The sequence below is a fragment of the Vicia villosa genome, unplaced genomic scaffold (assembly GCF_029867415.1).
Source record: "Vicia villosa cultivar HV-30 ecotype Madison, WI unplaced genomic scaffold, Vvil1.0 ctg.000081F_1_1, whole genome shotgun sequence".
Taxonomy (NCBI): domain Eukaryota; kingdom Viridiplantae; phylum Streptophyta; class Magnoliopsida; order Fabales; family Fabaceae; genus Vicia; species Vicia villosa.
The window spans coordinates 9,066-31,802 of NW_026705004.1; the positions used below are offsets into that span (position 1 = coordinate 9,066).

At 32.0% G+C, this 22,737-nt stretch overlaps 1 pseudogene; it reads left to right on the forward strand.

Annotated features, from left to right (window-relative positions):
* The first annotated feature begins 4,866 nt into the window (after nt 1–4,866).
* On the forward strand, nt 4,867–8,350 carry LOC131623798 (histone-lysine N-methyltransferase, H3 lysine-9 specific SUVH4-like; annotated as a pseudogene).
* Nucleotides 8,351–22,737: the final 14,387 nt, after the last annotated feature.

Genomic DNA, 22,737 nt, shown 5'->3' on the forward strand with positions numbered 1-22,737 from the left:
ATCAATTAATGGTATACTTTAAAAAATTAAATTAAAAAAATAATATAGTAATATATTGAATATTATATTTTAAATAATATATGCTATCAATATTGAAATACATTGGTATAGTGAAAAAAAATTATTTTGCCTAAAAAATATTAACTTTGGATAATTTATTTTTGTAAAAAATTGAATGCCCCTGCCATTTGGGGCGAATCCAAAAACAACCCTGTAAAAATATTAACTTTGGATAATTTATTCCTATAATCTTTTATTAATTTTTAATTAATTTTTAATTTTCTTTTTTATTTACGTGTACAACCAATGCTTGAAGAAATTGAAAGTTTTAAAAAACTAAAGACCTTGCATTTTAATAATGGGGAGCTTACCACTTAACTAATTTGGTTTTTATGTTTAGTCTTCTCCTCAACAATATATAACACATAGTTAACAATTAAAACTTAAAGAGATAATAAAAGTTATTTTGAGAAACAATTAAAAGGTTAATTTATTTAATTCCAAAAATTAAAATGTTATTTATATAATATATTATAATTAAATTGAAATAAAAAATAAAATAATTATTAAACAAACATTATTTTAATATTTATTATTTAAAAACTGAAAATAATAAAATAATAATAAACTGAATATATAAATAAAATTTAGAATAATAATAAAATAATAATAAACTGAATATATTTCTAAAATTATATTTCTAAAAGAATTCATTAATAATAAACTGAATTAATTTATAAATTTAAACTAAACTAATTAAAACTAACTAAATAAAACTAACTTAATTAAATTGAGTTTAAAAACACATTTTAACGTTATGTTTATAAACCTAACTTAATTAACACATTTTAACGTTAAAAAACTAAACAAAACTAAATTAATATTGTTATATTTATTTTTTAACGTTAAAAAACTAAACTAAATTAAAAAAACTAAATTATATTAATAAAATAAACTAAATTAAATAAAAAAATTAAAAAATTATATTAATAAAATAAATAAATTAAATAAAAAAATTAAAAAAACTAAATTATATTAATTTAATTAGTTTCAGTTTAATATATTTAATTTCAATTTAATATATTTAGTTTAGTTAATTCTGTTTAATATATTTTGTTTTAGTTTAATATATTTAATTTCAGTTTTAAACATTTTAGTTTATATTAATTTTAGTTTAATATATTTAATTTAGTTAATTCTGTTTAATATATTTTGTTTTAGTTTAATATATATTTAATTTTAGTTTTAAACATTTTAGTTTAAATTAATTTCAGTTTAATATATTTAATTTATATTAATTTCAATTTATTTTATTATAGTTTATATTTACTTTGAGTTTAATATAAATGAAAACTTTTAAATAAACCATAAGCTATGTTAGGATACATAAAAAAACGGAGCGGAAAGGAGAGGAGTGAGATGGAACGGAGCAGAATAAAATAAATATGTCATTCTATTGTCTGGGTACGTTATGATGGAATAGAGTAATTTTGTCATTCTGCCCAAATCGGAGATACAAAAAATGATAGAAAGTGATAAAATAGGATGTAATGCATTCCATCCGATACCACTCCATTTCATTTTTTTTAATCAATCTAAACGATAGAACATAATTTTATTATATTTCATTCTGCTCCATTCCATCATATTCTATCAATCCAAACATACCCTTAGGAAAAGAAAACTTATTTTTCCATTTTAACATGCTTGGTGGACGACAATAGAACATTCTTGAGCTCCTCTACGGTATCAACCTTATAGCATTTCTGCAGAGTTAGGCCTAGGCTGTCGATAGTAGGATCATAATCAACAGAAGTAGAGACAGGTTCCTACATTGACATTTTAAATAGATTTCTATTAGGAAAAATAATAAAAAAACTTAAATGAAAATTTGCCAAAATAGATTAATAGAATTAAAGAATAAGTCGGACGATCCTCTTGTGACGACGGCTCAAACATTTGAAGTTTCGATGTGTGTTGTATTGATAAATAAGGAAAAGTTATTTCTAAAATACATCTCTGATATAGATAAATTTGATATTTAATAATACAACGAAAATTAAATCGATAACAAATTACCTCTTGAGACTTAAAATTGCCCCTTATCTTCTTAAGTCCATCTCCATTATCCCTGAAGCCAACAACAAATAACCTGCCATACTTTGGTTGAAAGACAACCTAGATTGTCAACTCTTTTTTTAATAATCCATCGAGTTCAAAAGGAAATTCAAGTGGGTTGGTTATCTTCACCGGCCTGAATTTATAAGAATTATCTCTTTTTAATCCATATTTTGTATATGAGACAATATATGCATCTGTGTTGAAAAGAACATAAAAGAATCTAAAACAATAGCATTGGTACGAGAATCTAAAAAAGTATCCTTTTTATATTGTTTACCTGATAAAGAAGAGAAAAGATTATGAACAAGTTTAACACAAAAATATCCTCTTTCTCTGCTATTTTCTCCAAGACTCTCTTCTTCCGCTACAACTATGCTTATTCTCAATTGATTCTCAGAATATGTTTTCTGAGTTTCTAACCTAAGTGGTTTACTGCATCACTGTTTCAACTTGGGACTAATCAATTCTCACACACACAGCTCACTCATCCCAATTAATTTAATTAACACACACCCCTTTCTAGCTCTTAACTCTCAATTTTCGGTCTAATCTTAATTACTCGGAATATTTCCAAAATGCTAAATATTAACTTGTTAATATATGTAATACTAAAAATATTAAATTTCTTGACTAACTATCGCTCCGCTATCCCGAACTAATACCGACTAAATTGTCCCAAAACGTGAAAATATCAATAATTATCACAAATGACTAAATTAAGCAAATAATTGTTTTTTCGGGCGTTACAATGGGTTTTTTTGGAGGATTTTGGGGAGTTGGGTGTAGATAAAGATGTGGTGGAATGGGATCTTAATCGGGAAGAAAGGTTTTTGGTATCTTCTTGTTATGGGGGTATGCGAGCAAGCGTACTTTTTTGGGCCTTTTTGTAGATTTCATGAGGCGAAGGGGTTGGTTTGGAAATCAGAGGTGCCGTTCAAAATTAAGGCTTTTGGGTGGAGGCTCCTTGCTAATAGGCTTCCAACAAAAAATCTTTTGGTGCATAGAGGTATTCCTATCCTTTTTGATCATTTAAAGTGCTCTTTTTGTAGTATTGATCTAGAAAATCGAGATCATACTTTTTTTGTTTGTTCTTTCGTAAAGAATATTTGGAGGGAGATAGCGTTATGGATAAGTAAATCGGGGATAGAGGAGGAAGAGTGCTTGTCAAGTTTTATGGATTGACACTCATTTTGTAAATCTAAAAAGGTAGATGTAAAAAAGTTAGATGTGATTTGGTTAGCCACAACTTGGTCCATTTGGTTGGTTAGGAATGGTGCTTGTTTTCGTGAGGAGGATTGGAATTTTGATTATTTGGTTTGGAACATCAAAATTTTGGTGTGTAGGTGGTCCTTTTGTGGAGAGATTACTCGTTTCAATTATCCTTATTACGATTTTGTCAAAGAGCCATTGCGTTTCATATCGTAATGATAATTGGTTTGTAATTTCTTTTGTCGGGCTTTTGCTTTGTCCTCTTGTAAACAGGTTGGAGAACCTTTAGTTTTCCTTTATATGTGTTAAAAAATAAAAAAAGAAGATTTTTACCATATAGTAGTATAATATAGAGGTTTGACTTTTGAATTAAATTCATTATTTCATTAATTTTTTTCATGCAAATATTGAATACAATATTTCAATAATTCTCTATTTCTGTTTTCATCATTATGTCAATTCTATTTTTATTACAACGACTCACTGCCTTTAAGAAAAAAACATTAAAGCATTCAAATATAAAAATTAGTAATAGATTTAATGCGATCAAATACTATAATAGGCCCTCATAATCTTGGCTATATATACTTCACTCATTCAAATATATCATCATCACTTATACATTTGAGGCAAAGCTAAGCATATAATTTACTGGTAAGTTTTCAATTATCTCTGTTTTTAAATTACTTTATTATTTTTTGTATTAAAACAATATGTAACGTTAGGATTTTTCGTCAAACACTATATGATTGAGAATATTAATTTCTTTTCTCATTTTTATTTTTTGTAATAACACAATTGTTGGTAATGTTTATTGAGATTTGATAAAACTAAAAGAGATAGTGATTGAATCCGTCAATAACGTTTTAGGATCTATATTGCAAAACACATATTGAGTTTCAATATTTTGTTTCAGTATTTGTTGGGTAAAAGAGAATATATCAATTCATAATATAAATTTTATATAATATTTTACAAACCTTATTTATTAAATAATTGATCATTAACGTATCCGCATTGCATAATATTGTATCGTTTAGTTCATAATTTTTTTTAAATAAGTGATGGAATTAAAGGAAGCAAAAGGGATGCTCCGCCCCAATACAAGAAGGAAAGCTTCTACCTCTCACAACAAAGAAGAGGGAGAATATTCCAATAATAAAAACTACAAAGATTTACTCTCTTATGAGAGACACATAACCACCTCCATGAGTATAGAATAATCTCCGACATGCATTCGGTAAAGCTAAAATCTTCCTCTTTAAAGATCACCGCATTACGCTTTAACCAAATAATCCAAACCGTAGCAAGTCAAACAGTACCCACAATCATACGCTTATCTAAGCAAGGAATCTTCCCGAAATTATTAAGGCTAATTATTGTATTGTAATTTTTTCAATGTTTGAAACAATTTTTAGTTGATATTTTAGAATTATTTGATTGTTTTATATTATTTATTAATACGTTTTCATTTTGTTATATCTTATTCTATTTATAGGTGTCAATTTTCACATTTTTGAATATAACGAAATTATAATGGAGTCAATCAAGAGTTGTGAAAAGAAGACCGAGAAAAGTTTTGAGCAACCAATTAGGGTTAGTTCAAGACTTCAAAATCAACATAAACTTTGTTATAACCTCTACCATAAAAGAGGTATGAAATTTGAAGACGATTTTATTCAAAAAAGACCAAAGCTCGACCATTTGAAGAAACAACAAACATTGGATGATAAAATTCATGAAAGTGACCCTTGGTTAGAATCTATAGATTCAAGTTCTTCAAAAAGTACAGGTTTATTTGTGTTTGACGAACTTGACATGAGGGGCATTTTGTCTCTGAGACAAACATTTAGACTTTTCAATCTTCATAATCTTGCTAAGGTGCGTGATATAATATATTTTAATATTTTACATGATTTATGATAATTCTTTTATTTTTTCATAATTATAATAATCTTACATTAGACTACTTTATTTTTTTATTGGTTATTTATTTTCTTGATTTTTTATATTATGAAAATAAAATTCATTTACACTTTTTTTTTATAAATTTAAAAGTTATATGTTTATAATAACCAAGTAAAACGGTACGAAATACTTATATTTTATAAGAGAAAATAAAAAAAATGTTAATCGATTACTGATGCAATTTTCTTATTAGAGAAATTAATTACGATTATGCTATATTATTTTTATATCCTTTCATTAATGCTTGTAAATCAAATCTAGTGTTCCATATTTTAATTTAATTTTTTTTATTGTTGAGTATTAATTAAAATTTTTTAAATCAAAGTTGAGTTTACTTATGGATTTAACACTTAAATATTGTTTCTATTACATTTTAGTTCTAATAATGTGACCCATTAATTTTACAGGAAGAGACTAGTAACAAAAAGGCCAATGCCTGGCTTGTAAGGGATAGCAAGGTTATCATCTTGATGACTTAATTTGATATTGGTTATGAGTTTGACACTTATTTGCACTATTGTTGCACTAATGTTTTTCATGCAACACAAAATAGGAAATACTTGAGCTTCATTTTATTTGTTTTGAGTTGGGATTTATGAGGCTATGAATATATGGATCTTATTTGCTTATAATTTATTATAGAAAGAATTTATTCAATTAATTTTCATTGTATTGTAGATTGTTGAAAATGGCATTGGTAATGAACTTGTTATGGGACTCACAACATCAAAATATCTGATCAATAAGCTTCAGACACTTGCTAAAGTGGGAATAGATAAGGTTATAAAATTTTATTTATTTAATTTAATTTTTATTTTACTAAAACTAAAATTTAATGATATGAAATTAAAGAGAGGAAAAGATCTTCTTTAGTATATAATTTTTAAGAGAGATTGAGTATAAATTTCATCAATAAAAACAAGAGAGAAATATGTAAGTGAGTTTATTTTATATACAGGTGCTTATATAAAACTGTTTGCACATTTTTTTACTATTATATGTTATTTCTAGTCATTAGTGATATATTTTTGTTCCATTTATAAAGTGAAATTTTAAGATTTTATATTACTCCAGGTCCATTTTATGAAAGGTCAAGTCGCTAGAGCTATTTCTTCTTCGCCAAGGTAGTTATCGACAAATTTCTTTTTAAATATAATGTTATTAAACTCTGATGATACATCATACTTATAACTAATTATAAAAATGTTATTTGTTTAGTTTGGTATGCAACGACATTAGTGATGGACAAGAAGCTATTTGCATAATTGCAACCAATGAATTTGATGATCCTCCCATTGCACCTACTGGTAAGTTCAATATGTGCAGTGATGTTTCATTTTCTTTTTCCAATATATAGTCACTTTTTTAAAGTGAAATGTTGTGCTATCACTCCATTTTTTTAATATAAAAAGTATATGACATTGATGGTGTTTTTACAATTTTAGGTTTTACATATATTATGTCAAATAAAGTTTCAAAACATGTCAAGATTCCACCAACGACTCGTGGATGTCATTGCCAAGGAAGTTGTAGAAATATTAATATATGTTCATGTACTAATTTTCTTAATGGCTCTAAGTTTCCTTACACAAACGATAATAGGTAACATTTTTCGTTTCATTTTTCTTTCTTTCTTATATATGATACTAGAAGTGTTTGATATTTAATATTCTTAAAATTAATAACTAACTTTTAATTATTTAATGTTTTTAGATTAATAGAGCCTCGAGACATCGTAGTGGAATGTGGGCCGCAGTGTGGATGCGGGCCTAACTGTGGAAATCAAATTTCCCAAAAGGGTTTGAATTATAGACTTGAGGTCATTTAACATTTTAAACAAACTTTTAAATTTTATTATCATTGTTGTCTATAAATATGTTAATTAACTAAAATACTAATCTTTTATACAGGTTTATCGTACAATCAAAAAAGGATGGGCTGTTAGAACATGGGACTTTATACCTTCTGGTGCACCAGTAATAGAATATATTGGTGTACTAAGTAGAGACGATAAATTAGATAATTCAATTATCAATGACTACATATTTGATATTGATTGCTTGCACACAATCAATGGATTGGATGGAAGAAATGTAAGAATACAAAAATTTATAATACCACTATGATTTAATTAGATTTGCTCTCCACCCGATATTTTATCTATCTAGTTTATTAATAAAAAAAATATGTACTCTTTATCATTTGGTAGTTTTTATTTTATTATAAATAGTATATGAAATTAAATAAGATTAATATTAATATTTTTTTATTATTGATATTTTTCAGAAAAGGATGGGTGATGTAATACTGCCAAAAAACAAATCATATAAAAATAAAGTCAGCGAAATAGAAAAAGATCCCAAATTTTGTATTGATGCAGGTTCTTTCGGAAATGTTTCAAGGTTTATCAACCACAGTTGTGAGCCAAACCTTTTTGTACAATGTGTTCTCAGCAATCACCTTGATGTTAGACTAGCTCGTCTGATGCTATTTGCAGCACACGACATACCTCCCTATCAGGTAATTATTTTTATAATTTTTTGTTATGATGTGTTAACTTTTCTTATAGTGATGGACATAAAAAGAAATTTATGTATTTATGATCGTAATGAAAATAAATCTTTTAGCATTTTCAATTGTAATCAGAAATGGCCGTAGTTTTTAAATTCAAGAATCACTTATGTTTTACAAAAAATTTAGTAAATTTTACACAAATTTTAAAAAATAAAATAAAATAAAAAACCCGCCACAAAGTTAGTGGATCATAAGAAATTTATATTATCATTGTTCATGTTATCTTTTATATTTCTATAATAAATTCAATTTAAATCTTTAATTATATTTAAATTTGTATTTTGGACATGTGCCTCTTATATTGTCGACAACTTGTTTCGTAGGAAAATTTAATAAGAAAATGTTAATTTTTTTTATTTAACAGGAACTGACTTATGACTATGGATATAGACTTGATAGTGTGGTTGATTCAAATGGAAAAATCAAACAGCTGCAATGTCATTGTGGTGCAAAGAAATGTCATAAGCGTTTGTACTAGTATGGTAAAAATCATACAAATTTCATCAAATTAATATGTATTAAACATTTAAGGGATTTTCTATAGAGAAATATATTGCAAAATTGTAATCAATATGACAATAAAATATAATTTTGTGTTCTACAATTTTTCTTAAAGAGATATAATGATCGACAATATTGTCTCTTATAATCACTTAAATATATTTAGAATCAATGCAACAATACAAAAAGAAAACACTTTATCAATGCTAATCTCCCTCAAAATATATCTTTCCGGTTACAATGGAGTTAACGAAAAGAATCCTACATATTTAGTTATTGCATTTAAAAATAAAACCATATTTTGAAACAATTAAACGACACCAAACAACACCCACCTAAATTAAATAGTTATTTTTTCTTCTTTTCCCCAAACCAAAAAAAAGGGTCAATATGTAATTTTTAAAAAATAAAAGATTTGTAATGTAAAAACCAATAAATTTAATGTATTTAAGTTAATTAAAGAAAATAACATTTTTAATTATTAAAATATATTATTTATTATGAACTACCATAATATGAACATTTTTTAAAATGAAAAACAATTATTGAAGAATGAAAAATATTTATAGGGAGTATCAAGAGTATCTAAGATTACAGCGGAATGCACTAAACAAAAATCAAAACATCACTTGAATATGTAAGAACTAGGTTGGCAACCAACAATCTAGGTGTTCAATTTTGATCTACAACATTTGTTTATTGCTTCTAGCAATACTTTTTTATGCAACACCTATAAATTGTTGTCTAAAAAAAGATTAAGCAACATTTATTACGTGTTGCGAAGACAATTCTCGCAACATGTTACAAGTGTTCCCTAAATTATTTATGGGAACGATTTTCAAGTGTTAATATAATTTATCTTTGGAAATAACTAATAAATGTCCGCTTAAATGTGTATGGGAATAATTTTATATTGTTGTATGATTCCTAATAAAAGACTACATTTTTAAATGTTGCATAAAAATTTCTAACAAAACAAAAATTATTTAAGAATAAAAAAATATTTTATAATATTAATTAATAAGAAATTTTCCATTGCGCATATATTTAACATGAATGCATTTTTAGTGTGCGTGTGTGTGGTCTAACGGTGAATCGCTTGGGTTTGAAATCCGCTAGATACAAATTGCTTATTAAAAAAAATGAATGCATTTTTAAAACTAATCTTTCATTCAAATATATAAACATTCCAAATTTTGTCTTTAATTTTTAAATAATATATAAATATCAAAATAAAATAATTTTGTAATGCCCATAAATTTTGAAAGGATACCAATACTCAAGTAAAATTTGTTTTAAATTTTAGTTAAATTTAAAAATAAATTATTATAAAAAAATTTACATAATATGAAAATTATTTGATGTCCAAAATTTTAGAGAATTATTTTTAAAAGATAATCAAAATATATTTTTCCGTTAATTTTTTTATAAGAAAGTTTATTTAATTTAATAACATTAATACTAATACTTGAATATTACTACACAGAACATATTGAATGTTTTAATTTTAATAATAGTTAGTTTGTGATTAAAACATTATTAATAGTTTTTTATAAAAAAAAAACAAGTCTACTTACGTCAAAAAAGAGATAAATAATTAAAGAAATAAAATAAAATAAGAATGAGGAGAGATGAAAGTGAAACCCTTCAGTCACATCTTGTTTCAATTCAGTGTTCGCCGTTCTTCCATAAAAGACTATAACCCCATCTTTTTCTAATTCGTCGTTTCTTCTCCCAAATTGATTTCGCTTAAATTATCAACACATTCAAACCGATGTCATATTCAGCCGTCCTCGCATCCAGTTCAAAACCCTATTGCATGAATGAAAATCTATCGGTGAGTGTGGCGTGCTTCATTTTGAGTCGGTGACGGTTAGAGAAACAAAATCGACGTTGTTGTCTATTTCTAGTTTTCCAAATTTCTAGTTCTTTCAATCTTTGTTGCGAGAATTTCTATCTTTCATTTTTTTCATTCTATGAAACCCCAATCTTATTATTGAACTCGTTTTTGAAATAAAGGCTCTAATTCAAGCAAGTGACAATAAATTAAGCATATCTTAGCATATGCTTGGAAGTTGGAATATTAAAGCAAGTGATCCCGGAGATATTCTTAGCATATCAATTTCTATTAATCATAGTGAGTTTGGGAACTATTTTCCTGCTAGTCTGAAAACCAAAAAGCTACCCAAGTCATCAGTCATCACTATCAGATCATGCAGTTTTCTTTTGGTTGATGACTCATAAGGTTTCCGTATGGATATGCAGTTTTCTTTTGGTTGATGACTCATAAGGTTTATGGATATGTTGGCTTGTAAGCTTAAGTTTTCTTTAATATAAGCATTTTTAACATTTGAATTCTTCATTAGATCTTGTTTTAAAGTGGATGGGTGAACGTGAAAAATTTGTTTCAAAGCTTTTCCAAATTCATGGCGAATCAATACTGAAGTTCTGGTGCAAATGTAGGGTGTAGGAAACAGTGACCAAAAAGTTCATGTTCTTGTAGCAATAGAGTGCAGTTCAAACTACAAGTGGTTGTCCACATACAAGTGAGCTACAAGTAAATTCAGTTATATCTTAAACTTTTATATAGAAACATCCATATGATTAATATTAAATTTATGATTAACGTTTCTCTCTAGAATTTTTTCTCTAACCTCTCTCTAAAAGGGGGTTAGGGTTTAGGGGATTCTCCCATGAGTGTTCATCAATTGGAAGCAGAGAGGGAAGGATGGAAGCGAGTTTCATACAAAAAGTAGGCCAGGAGAGTGTATCAGCGGTGGGATTCTTTTCCTTTTGGGGGAAGAAATCATAATCAACCAGGACAGAGCAAGGAGGTGACGTCTTTTTACGTGTCCGAGTTCCCCGAGTCATCTTTAGCAAAGGATTTGTTCGAGTTATTTGGTTGCAATGGCAATGTCGTCGAGGTATCAATCGCACCATGGAGGAATAAATTCAGAAAACGGTTTGGCTTTGCGCGATTCGTGGAAGTGGAAGACGGTCGAAGGCTTGCAGTTCGTTTGGACAATATCATTGTTTCGGGGAAGAAGATTCACGTGAATCTTCCTCGTTTCCAGAGGGTACGAGCAGGTAGGAATTAAGGTGGGGCGCTTTGCAGGGGAGGGCATAAGGGTTGAATTTCAATTTGAATAGGAGGTTTGGGGAAGATAAGGGGTGGACGCAAGCGAAGAGGAACGGCAGAACCTTCGCAAATGTGGTGGCGGAAAACTCAGAGATGGTTAACATTGGGGTCACAAAGGAGGAAGTTCAGTTTTGCTTCAAATCTAATGCTGAATGCAAGCAGAAAATGCTTAAGGCATTTGTTGGTTATGTGTTAATTCCAGGCTCAGCTTATAAAATTCAAACGTATTTGGAGATGGAGGGAATATATGCAATCAAGGTAACACCATTAGGGGGAAATTTGTGTTTACTGGAAGAATTAGAGGAGGGATTCATAGAGGATTTTATTGGAGAGGAGGAAACATGGTGGAAATCGTGGTTCGGAGAGATTAACAAATGGGAAGAAGGGATAGTAGATGACGCTCGGGACGTTTGGCTCAGCGTATATGGGATTCCGGCTCATGTGTGGTATTCGGAGTTTTTTGTTGAACTAGCTGGTTTGTGGGGATCTTTCATTTGCATCGACGAAAGTACGGCTAGGGGAGAAGCTTTCGACGTGGCGAGATTAATGGTGAAAGTGCCATTAACATTCAAAACTCCAGATTCGGTGACTGTTCGTGTAGATGACAGAACCTTCAACCTTACAATGAAGGAGAATGCTCTCGGATAGATTCGTAATGGAGCAGGTACGCCTAAATCTCCTCCTTCTACTTCTTATAACTCTGTAGAACTAGGTAGCGTTGATAGCTTGGTGGGGGAAGATAATTTTAGGACTGTTGAGTTTGATGATAGTATAGAATAGTATATTGTTCCTTCTGCGGCTGCAGATGTTAACATAATTGTTCAAGGTAGGTTTGACGTTAACGGAAGTGCGGGTATTAACAAGGAAAGGCGTTCAGGGGCTGACATGGATGGGAGCACCGGAAATTCTACTACTGTTGCGGATAGTACCGTCGGCGAAGGAAGGTTTGACAAAGCTGTTTTATGTGTGAGGGGAAATTCTGGTTTGGGAGGAAGTAAAAACAGAGAGGTTAATGTAGGTGAGGGGTTGCATTCTGGCGGAAATGGCTTGGGGGGCTGTGGCAATGTTTCGGATTCGGATCGGTCGGAGGTTGGGTGTTCTTTGGCTAACTTAGTAGCAGGAGGTGGTGTGAAAAGAGTTAGATGGAAGAGGTTAAATGATATGGGAGGTGCAGGTAAAAAGGGTGGAGGTACGTCGGCAGGAAAAAATAACGGGGTGAGATTTAGTAAGAGAGGGAGGAAAATCTTTCAAGTTAACCGAGATAATGTTGTGAATAATAAAGGGGCTTTGGTGTTGAAGGAAAAAAGGTTGACAGGGGCTCAAAAAAGTGGAAGTGTGTCCGTGTGCTATAGTGATCAAAAAGAGGCGTCTGATATTGGTAGAAACAATGCGAGACAATGGGAGTTCTTAAATAATGACTTTGGGGACAAACTTTGGTCCGTTATTGTAGCTTTGGGTGTGGTGGACAAAGAAGGTAAAAGTAAGCTTGTTAGTAGGATTGATAAGTTGGAGAAAGGAGGAGGAATAGGTGGAGAAGTTAGGAAGGAGCTCAAAATTGTGAATAAATGATTATAGGTTCTTTGAACATAAGACGGGGAGTGAATGCACTCAAAAGAAGGAGGATAAGTTTGTTGATTAGCAGGGGCAAAGCGGATATTTTTTTGATACAAGAAACAAAGATTACTAATATGAATGAGGTGATGGCCAAGAGTTTTTGGAAGACTTCGGAGATGGGTTTTTCATTTTCCAATTCATGTGGAAGATCGGGGGGATTGCTTACTCTTTGGAATAATGATAACATAATGGTTCTAAATAGTTTTAAAGGGGATGGATATTTGGGGATTAAAGTTGAATGGAAGGATAACTTGTACTATGTGGTAAATATTTATTCCGCGTGCAACTTGAGCAAAAAGATAATTCTTTGGAAAGAATTTTTAGCCTTGAAGGAGTTATTTAAAGATGGAGAGTGGATCATGGGGGGTGATTTCAATGCAATAAAGAATGAGAGAGAAAGGAAAGGTAGGGCGATGGTGGTGAACAAAAAAGAGATGGAGCTTTTTACGGACTTTATTTACAAAAGTTCAATGGTGGATATTCCTTGTAAAGGAAAGAAATTCTCTTGGTATAGTGGTGACGGTAGCACGAAGAGTAGAATCGACCGTTTTCTCTTATCTACTACAGTGGTGAGTAGGTGGGAGGTGATTGGTCAAGATATCGGAGATAGGGATATTTCGGATCATTGTTCAATTTGGCTTATGAGGGATGTGTCTAATTGGGGTTGTTATACCCCAAAATTTGCCCGCATCTTTTTCAGAAAGAAGGCAACATACTTCTGTCTAAAAATTGGGAGTTTCATATAATCTTGGATTTTATTTCACAAATATCCTGATTTTTATGAATACTCAGTTTTTAGAATTTTTCTTATACGGTATTTTGGTTCGCTGTTGAATTTATTCTTACACAAACGCCAATTACTGTTTATCACTTCACACATGCTGTTTATTTGAGATTTATTTGCAAATAAATAGTACTGACGCAACTGGTACATAATAAGAATTTTGCAGGCGCAAAGTCCGGGATTCAGACTGTACTGACAGCCAGTTGACAGTCAAACCCGCTGACAGCACGATTCTCCGTGTTTTGTACCATCAATCAAATCAATCTTTTGCGTTTCAAAATTCCAAGATTTTTGTTCTAGAAGTCTTCTGATAATCACATGATCAGCAGAGACTCAACACTGCACAAAAATCAGGTACGCTTAACTGTCTCCTACACAAACAGTCCTTAACTAGGGTTTTTGTTTTTTTCAGGAGAACAAGTTTTTTGAGACCTCAAATGGATTTCATGGACCTCCTTATGTCTCAAAGTACCACCATACAAATTTTCAAACTTCAATTCGCTCAGACGCACAGTCAGCAGCTCAAACAGTCAACAGACGACCAGTTTGACCGAAAAGTCAACAGACAGTCAAAAATGAAATTTTTTGTCAACATCCATATTTTGTCAAAAGATTCATTATTTGATCATTGGTTGATCATAATTCATCAAGAAAAGATAAAAAATTAACAAAACCCTAAGTTTCAAAATTAGAGTTTTCTCCTAAAAAGTCAACTAAACTTTGACCGGCCATAACTCTCTCCTCGTTCATTCAAAAAATTCCAACCAAAGCTTGTTTTGAAGTAAATTTAATTATCTTTAAAATGCAATTGGTCCCATGGTCATTGGATTCACCATTTGAAAAATATGAGCTCAGACATTACAGGTCATTTTAAAAGTCAACAAAAAGTGGTTTTTTGTCAAAGGCCTTAACATCAAGATAACTTCTCCTAATGAAAAAAAGTTTCCAAAGTGGCTTGCAGAGGACATCTTGAGGTTTCTAAAAAGTACAAGAACTCCTTCATATGATCAAAATTGAGGGATTTATGCCTTGTTGAAGTTGGCTAATTTTTGGGAAAATGCATGAAACCAACATTGATCAAAAATGTTTTTTTTCCAAAAGGGGCCAAGTTTCCATGATCCAAACATGATTCTAACAATGTTAAGGGCCTCCCACGACCAACCTAAGGCCCATAACATTTTTATTTCTTTTTTGGTTTAATTTTATTACATTTAAAGTTAAATTAAAAAAGAAATGGTGAAGGATAATGGTACATTACTTTGATCTTAAGCTAAAGCCATCAAGAATGATTCAACTCTGCATCAAGAGAAGTACATAGCAGGCCTAGAGCAAGAGGGTGAAGAAAATTCAAAGCCATGGCCAAAGAATTCAAACTTTTTAATATTAAAGAATTCAAAGATTCAAAGATCATCAATGCTTCTTAGCTTAAGTTTGAAGCTCATTCATTGCTTATAAATGAAGTAGCATGCTTCAGCAACAAAAAGAGACACGAATTGATAGCCATTCCTATGCTTGTACCATGCTTGTAAAAACTTGAAAATTTCAAAGAAATTCAAATTTCGAATTCTGAGTTTAAGCCATTTTCAATACAAAATAAACACTTAAACACGATCATTACACTTCACTGAACCTATCCAGATCAATTGCAAGTCTTGAAACCTCAAGAACACACCCCTATAGCTCACAGTGTGCTCAAACATAAATCTACCAAAATATAATCATACATGCATATTTAGCAAGATGTAATCGCATATTTATGTTTGGTTTGAAGCTCTGGTTGTTTCTGGAGCTTTAATTGAGTTGTGATGGACGTTTGAAGCGTATGCCATTTTAGGGTTTCATAAGCTTGAAATGAGATTTTTCGCTAGAGGCAAAATTAGACAAAACTAATGGCATATTTGAACTCAGTGGATCAAGGCTAGTTGATTTCATAGGTCGCGAAATTATTTTGCATGAGTTTACCCCTATTCGCTATTTTGCAGGTTTGAGACTCATTTATTACAGCGTTGTTTTTACAAAAGCGCTGTTAAAAGTGGTGGCGAGAGGTTGAAGATGATGAGGTGTCCTCACCTGAATGGCAAGGGCGCGCGCGCGTTTTTATTTAAATTTTCTCTAATTCAGTGCATTGCAGGTGATACACGTGCCATGCTCCTTCGCTTCAGTGGCCATCAGATCATGCCAGTCCCTCAATCCAACGCCCCAGACACGCTAGGCCATGATATGGACTTACCAGCTAGCCACACATGATCCAGATTTAATATATTTTTTACATTTTTCTATTTTATTTATTTTTCTTTGCAAAATTAATTTAAAATAGTTTTAAAAATCAGAAAAATATACAAAAAATATTTTTAAGTTGATAAAAAATTGTTTTAATTTTTGACACAAAAATATTTTATTTTTCTTAATAATAAAAATTTTTTGTTTAATTAATCAATATATATATTCAAATATTTCATTTTAAATATTTCTAAACCATCAAAAAATCAGAAAAAAATATTTTCTTTTTATTAAATTAAGTTTATATATTATAAGCTAATTTTGTACATATTTAGAATATTTTTATCTTTAAGTTTAATATATGTGTATAATTATTTGCATAATTATATGTTAATTAACTTAATAATTTCAAAAACAATTTCAAAAATCCCAAAAAATTAGTTTTGTTTTAAAATTAATTAACAAACATTTTGAACATATTTTAGACTTAATTTTTAGGTTTAAATTTTATTTCTCATTTTTCTCATATAATTAAATTAATCATGCATTAATTCTAATTAAAATCAACCATCTAAAAAAATCAAAAAAATATTCTCCCTTTATCTTATTGCAATTTAAATTCATAGATAAGTGTATAGGTTGTCAAATTCATGTAAATAGCGTAGTTTACATTTCCCGCACAATCGATGTAATAGCGTAGATTTACTTTCCGCATTTTACATTCCCGCATTTTAAATTCTGTACATATAAAACTGCGTGTATGTCAAAGATAAAAACTGAGGCGTTAGATCACTAACTTCAAAGACAAAAATATCTGAATCAAAACACAATCATACTTGCACCTCTTAGGGTAATCCCTCTGTTACTCTTTTCAAAAATCAATTCTACTGTTTCAAATGCAAATCCAAACTTTTGTTTACATCCGGTCAAAGGAGAATTTTCTAAAAGATATGGGAAATGACCTTATAAACTTAGGGTAGATCTCCTAATTGCTTGCTCAAATCAAATCAAAACAACAAATGTCTCATATATCATTGTTTTTTTTCAAAACAAAACTTTCAAAAAAAGACAACATTTTGTATATATCCAAACAAGGATCATTACGAAATTAAAGATCTTTTTTTCAAAACATCTTTTCGAAAGATAAAATACTTTGTATACATCCGCACGAGGATCATTACAAAGTTAATTTACAAAGGTATTTTGAAACCACATACAAGCATTTCAAGACAAGACAAATGATTCAAACAAGTGAGCTAAGCAATTAAGAGCCCATGGATAACCATGGATACAAAGGGGTGCTAATACCTTCCCTTTGTATAACCTACCCCCGAACCCAAAATCTCTTAAAGGTCTTTTTCTGTTTCTTTTATAAACCTTTCTTTAATTGGATAAAATAAAAGTCGGTGGCGACTCTCTGATTTTCAAAACTCAAAAACAAAAGAAGAGTCAGTTCGTATCTCACGCGAGATATAAAAATCGAGGGCGACAGAACTGGCGACTCTGTTGGGGAATATTCAAAAAACAAATGTTTTCAAAAGGGGTTACCTTAGATTGTAGATCACTTCGATGTTTTCAATTGCTTGTCTTGATTGTTCTATTTTTTTAAAAAGGTTTGTTTGGGTATTTGTTTGTGTGAAAGATTCTAACCCGAATCTCGAGATACCTTAAGTATGTGACAATAGACCAAGGAAACTGTACGGCATGTACCGATACGGTTAATTTGGTGGTCACCGTTAGTGCGACACTTTGGTTTACCCTGATATCCCTTGAAAACGATCAAGGAGTATGTTAGGCTTCCGAAATGTCATTAAACACTAATTTGTCTTAGAACCTTTAGTTGAACTTGACTTGTGGCCTATTAAGTGACTAGCTTTGAAATTGATCGAAGTTAGTTATCCTCGAGGAATGTTTTGATCGGACGTCCGAGTGCCGTATTGAGATGTTGTCTCCAAGGATCATAGAACCCGAATACTATTTTAAGACAGGTTTTAACCAACTCAACTTCAGTGGGGGAGGGTATCACCTATCAACCTCATGCAAGCCTTTAATCCTAAGGCTATTGTTTGATTTGTTTGTGTGTGCCACATGTTTGACATCATGACATCATAAGCATCATAAACATATCATTTTCTCACTAATCATTTCAAGGATCGAAGAGTTTACCTTTGTTCTGTTGTTACAGGTAATGGCTCCCGCTACCAGAGATTATATCCGGATTAACATTTCAACAGTACCATCTGAATTAAAGGACTTAATATCAGAATTTCCCAGAAATGCTCAATTCACTAAAAAGCACGGTCACCTACTCCATTTGGTCATTGTTGCTGCCTTACATTTGCGAAATTTAGAAATCGAGTCCAATTGGGAAACAAAGAGTGGAGTCAAGGGTTTGCTTGCTAAGTTCTTAATGGAAAAGGCTCGATTACTACTAAAAAACAAAAGTTACCTAGCTTTTGAAGAAGTTGTGGCTCTTTTGATTTATGGGTTGGTTTTATTCCCTAATCCCGACCAATTCATAAGTGTACACATTATCAAAATTTTCTTAACCCGCAACCCGGTACCTACCTTGCTGGGAGACATGCTACATTCCCTACACACTCGTACCATGAAGAAACGAGGAACTCTTATGTGCTGTGTACCACTACTGGCTAGATGGTTTACATTACACCTTCTCCGATCAGTGTTGAGAAACGAACAAAGGATGCAATGGTCTCGCAGGATTATGTTTTTGTCTCATTCAGATATCCGGTGGAACAACTTCTTTCAAAGAGACATCACTATCATTGACCATTGTGGAGAGTACCCTAATGTGCCACTCCTTGGCATCAGGGGAGGCATCACTTACAACCCCTCTTTAGCTTTGTGCCAATTTGGATATGCACGAAGAAATGGTCCTCATGATATGATTATCCGTGGCATTATGTTCGACTACGAAGATGATTCCCAAAGATATCAACGAAGGTTTATACATGCGTGGGGCAGTGTCTACAAAGTAGAAAGCAAAACTTTAGGACAATGGAACTCTATTCCCATGGAGCCTTACCTTAAATGGGTGCGGGCTCGTGCTCAGAAGCTCATCATGCCATATCCCGCTATTTTACCTGTGACTATTGAGCCAGAAGTCGAAGGGGACAAACCTCGAGTTGTTCTACATCCGGACATGGCGACTGACCTGGAAGAGCTGCAGAAATCTTGGGTTCAACTAAGAGAAGAAAGAGACACCTTCAAAGCACACTGTCAAGATTATGAGAGGAAAGTGTTGGAGCTCACCAGACAACTCTAGGAAGAACAGCAGATCAACACATTCCTGGGTGCAAAGAGAAAGCGTCCATGGGAGGCTTGAGGAATCCTTTATTTTCTTTTTTTTATTTTGTAAAGCCCGAAAGAGGCAAAGAAAAAAAAAGGAAAAAGAAAAAAAAAAGAAAAAAGAAAAAAGAAAAAAAAAGAAATAAATTGTTTGACTAATAAATGTTTGTTTCTCTTTTAAACAAATCTAAATTCTAAGATCCTTGAAAACATTGCATATGCATTTCATTCATAAACATTGCATAACAGGTTCACATAACAGGTGTCTCATCTCCTCGCTGTTTATTTCAGTTAGAAGGGATGGATTCCGAAACAAGCGTCAAGAATCTCGAAGCACAGAACGCCCAAGTTCAGATAGCAATTCTGGAGCTAGCAAAGGGGCAACAAGAACTGAAAGCCCTGATAATCAAGAAGAAAAAGAATCCCAAAGGATCTGTAGGTTTAAGTCACCTTGCAAGGAAGGTCAAAATCCCAGTCAAGAGGTCCAAAAAGGCGCCGATCCCTGAAATAGTCGGTGAAGGTGATCGAGAAGACAATCACAGCAACAAGGGTTCTTCCAAACCCTCTCTTTCTTCTAACGAAGAAGATTATCATTCCGAAGACGAACAGGGTGATGACAAATACCCGCAGTTGGAAGAACGCATGAAAGCTATGGAGATACAAAAAATACCTGGTTTAGACTTCAAAGATCTTGGACTCGTCTCAGATATTGTTATTCCTCCAAAGTTCAAAGTTCCTGTCTTTGCAAAGTATGATGGAGTTTCTTGCCCAAAACTACATCTGAGGTCCTATGTGAGGAAGATACTACCTCATACAGCAGATAACAAATTATGGATTCATTTCTTCCAGGGAAGTCTGTCGGGTACACAACTTGAGTGGTACTACCAAATGGAAAGTGCAAAAGTTCACACCTGGGAAGATCTGGCTGCTGCTTTTTACAAACAGTATCAATACAACGCTGACCTTGCACCAACCCGTACTCAACTACGAGGCATGACTATGGCACCAAAAGAAAGTTTCAAAGGGTATGCACAAAAGTGGAGAGATCTAGCTGGAAGGGTTCAACCACCCTTATCTGATCGCGAGCTGGTCGACATGTTCATGGGTAATTTAACTGGCCCTTTATACAGTCATTTGTTGGGGAGCTCATCATCAGGTTTCACTGACCTGATATTAACTGGAGAGCGTGTTGAAAGCGGTATTCAAAGTGGAAAAATTCAAATAGGCTCCTCCTCTGGTACTACAAAAAGGCCCATCAGTGGGAGAAATGAGGTCAATACAATGCACAGTCAGAAAAGTCGCAAAAGTGAGCATCACCAATCTGTAGGGGCTGTTCTGATCTCTGCATCCGCACCTCAAAAAGATCAACCGCCGAAGTATATGCGTCGACCAGATGCACCAAGAAGAAACTTCACCAGAATCAATATGCCAATCTCTCAAGCATTGCAACACTTGTTAAAAGCAGATCTGATCACATTGAAAGATCCTCCAAAGAATGTCAACACTTCCTCTCCGAGTTATCGCCCCGATGCAACATGTGCATACCATTCCAACTGTCCAGGACATGACGCAGATCACTGTTGGGCCCTGAAAAATAAAATACAAGACATGATAGATGCTGGGGAAATTGAGTTCGATCCTCCAGAGACTCCAAATGTCATCACTGCACCTATGCCGAAACACGACAAGACCATTAATGCTATCATATACACTGTTTATATCTATGATGTGAGAGAATTGTCAACTCCGCTCCTTGAAGTCAAAAGAAAGCTAATACGGGCTGGTTTCTTTCCAGGTTGTGACCCTGATTGCTTTTATTGTGCACACCTACCCAATGGTTTTGAGAATCTGAAAATAGGAATTCAAAAGTGGATGGATCGTCGTATCATTATGTTTGAGAGGCTCCCTTCTATGGATGATTTATGCGAAGTTTTTTCAAATGGGATGAGAATAGAGGACGTCTCAGTGGTTTCTAACATACCATTGAAAATCCCTACCAAAGTGTCATACCCCAAAATTTACCCGTCCTGATTCACATCTTTAAGGGTGTTAAAAATTAGGAGTCATAGGGTTTAATATACCTATTATTAAACTCGCTCTCCTATAAAATTCCCTTATAAATTTGTTTAAAATAAAATGAGGCGTGGATAGCAAAAATTGAGATCCAATTGGTCTTAGGCCCATTTACCTCATCATTTAATAATCTTTTATTTGTCACCAAAATAGATATTATTAATTTTAAGTGTAAATATCAATTAAAATTAGTATTAGAATTTTTAGTGTTGAATAAATATTATTTGGTAATTATGCTACTAACTTATATTAATTCAATTACTATTAGGATTAGTTTAAATATTATTATTAATTATTTTACTAACTTAAAGAAATTTGATTATTAAGAGGTTAGTCAAGTAATTATTAGATTCATTAAGATTATTAGGTTTTTTGGATTTATTGTTGCTGGGCCGGAAAAAAAAACAAAGTGGAAGACTTTGGGCCGGTTTTCTTTTCTGCATGGACCAGGGTAGTGAACCGGGTCAAACCGACCCGGCCACTATTCATCATCTTCACCATCCAAACCCTAAGCCAGCAGCGGCGCCGCTCAACCTCAAACGCCAACCCTAAATTTCTTTGCCCAAGCCCAGTGAATCTTCAATACACAATCTCAAATAAGATCAAATCTGATAAAAAACGCATCTAAATCTTAACAAAAAAAAACTGAAATGAGATCAAATCTTAACAGATTAAGCATAAACAGAAAATAGACAGATTTTATTGAATCAAATCTGAACCGATTACAAACGAATCATGAGCAAATAAAATCTTAATCTAACATTGCCTAAATTAAAACGAAACCCTAAGAGTATAAATCTAAAGAAATGATAAGATGAAAAGAGGAGATTTGGCTGGAGAGGACCATAGCGCCGCCGCGAGCTCGAACATTGCCTTCACCTTCGATTAAACCTGCAAACACACGCGGAGAGAGAGATTAGCGAGGGAGATTTAAACGATCCAGAAACTCAAGAAATTAAGGTAAGATCTCATAACGCTTAGCTTAGGTTTTGTTTGGTTGCATGTTGATGTGCTTTGTTTTTATCTGGAAATTTAGGGGTTAGGGTTCTTCGAATTCAAGGTTAGGGTTCTTAGATTGCTAGGGTTCTTGTTTTTTATCTGTGTTCTGGGTTTGAATGGGTCGAGGTTTTGAAGATTCCGGTTGATATTCAACCGGAGATCTGGATTTCACGGCGGAGGGGGTGGTTTACGGCGGTGGAGGAAGGGTTTTTCCTGGGTTTAGTCT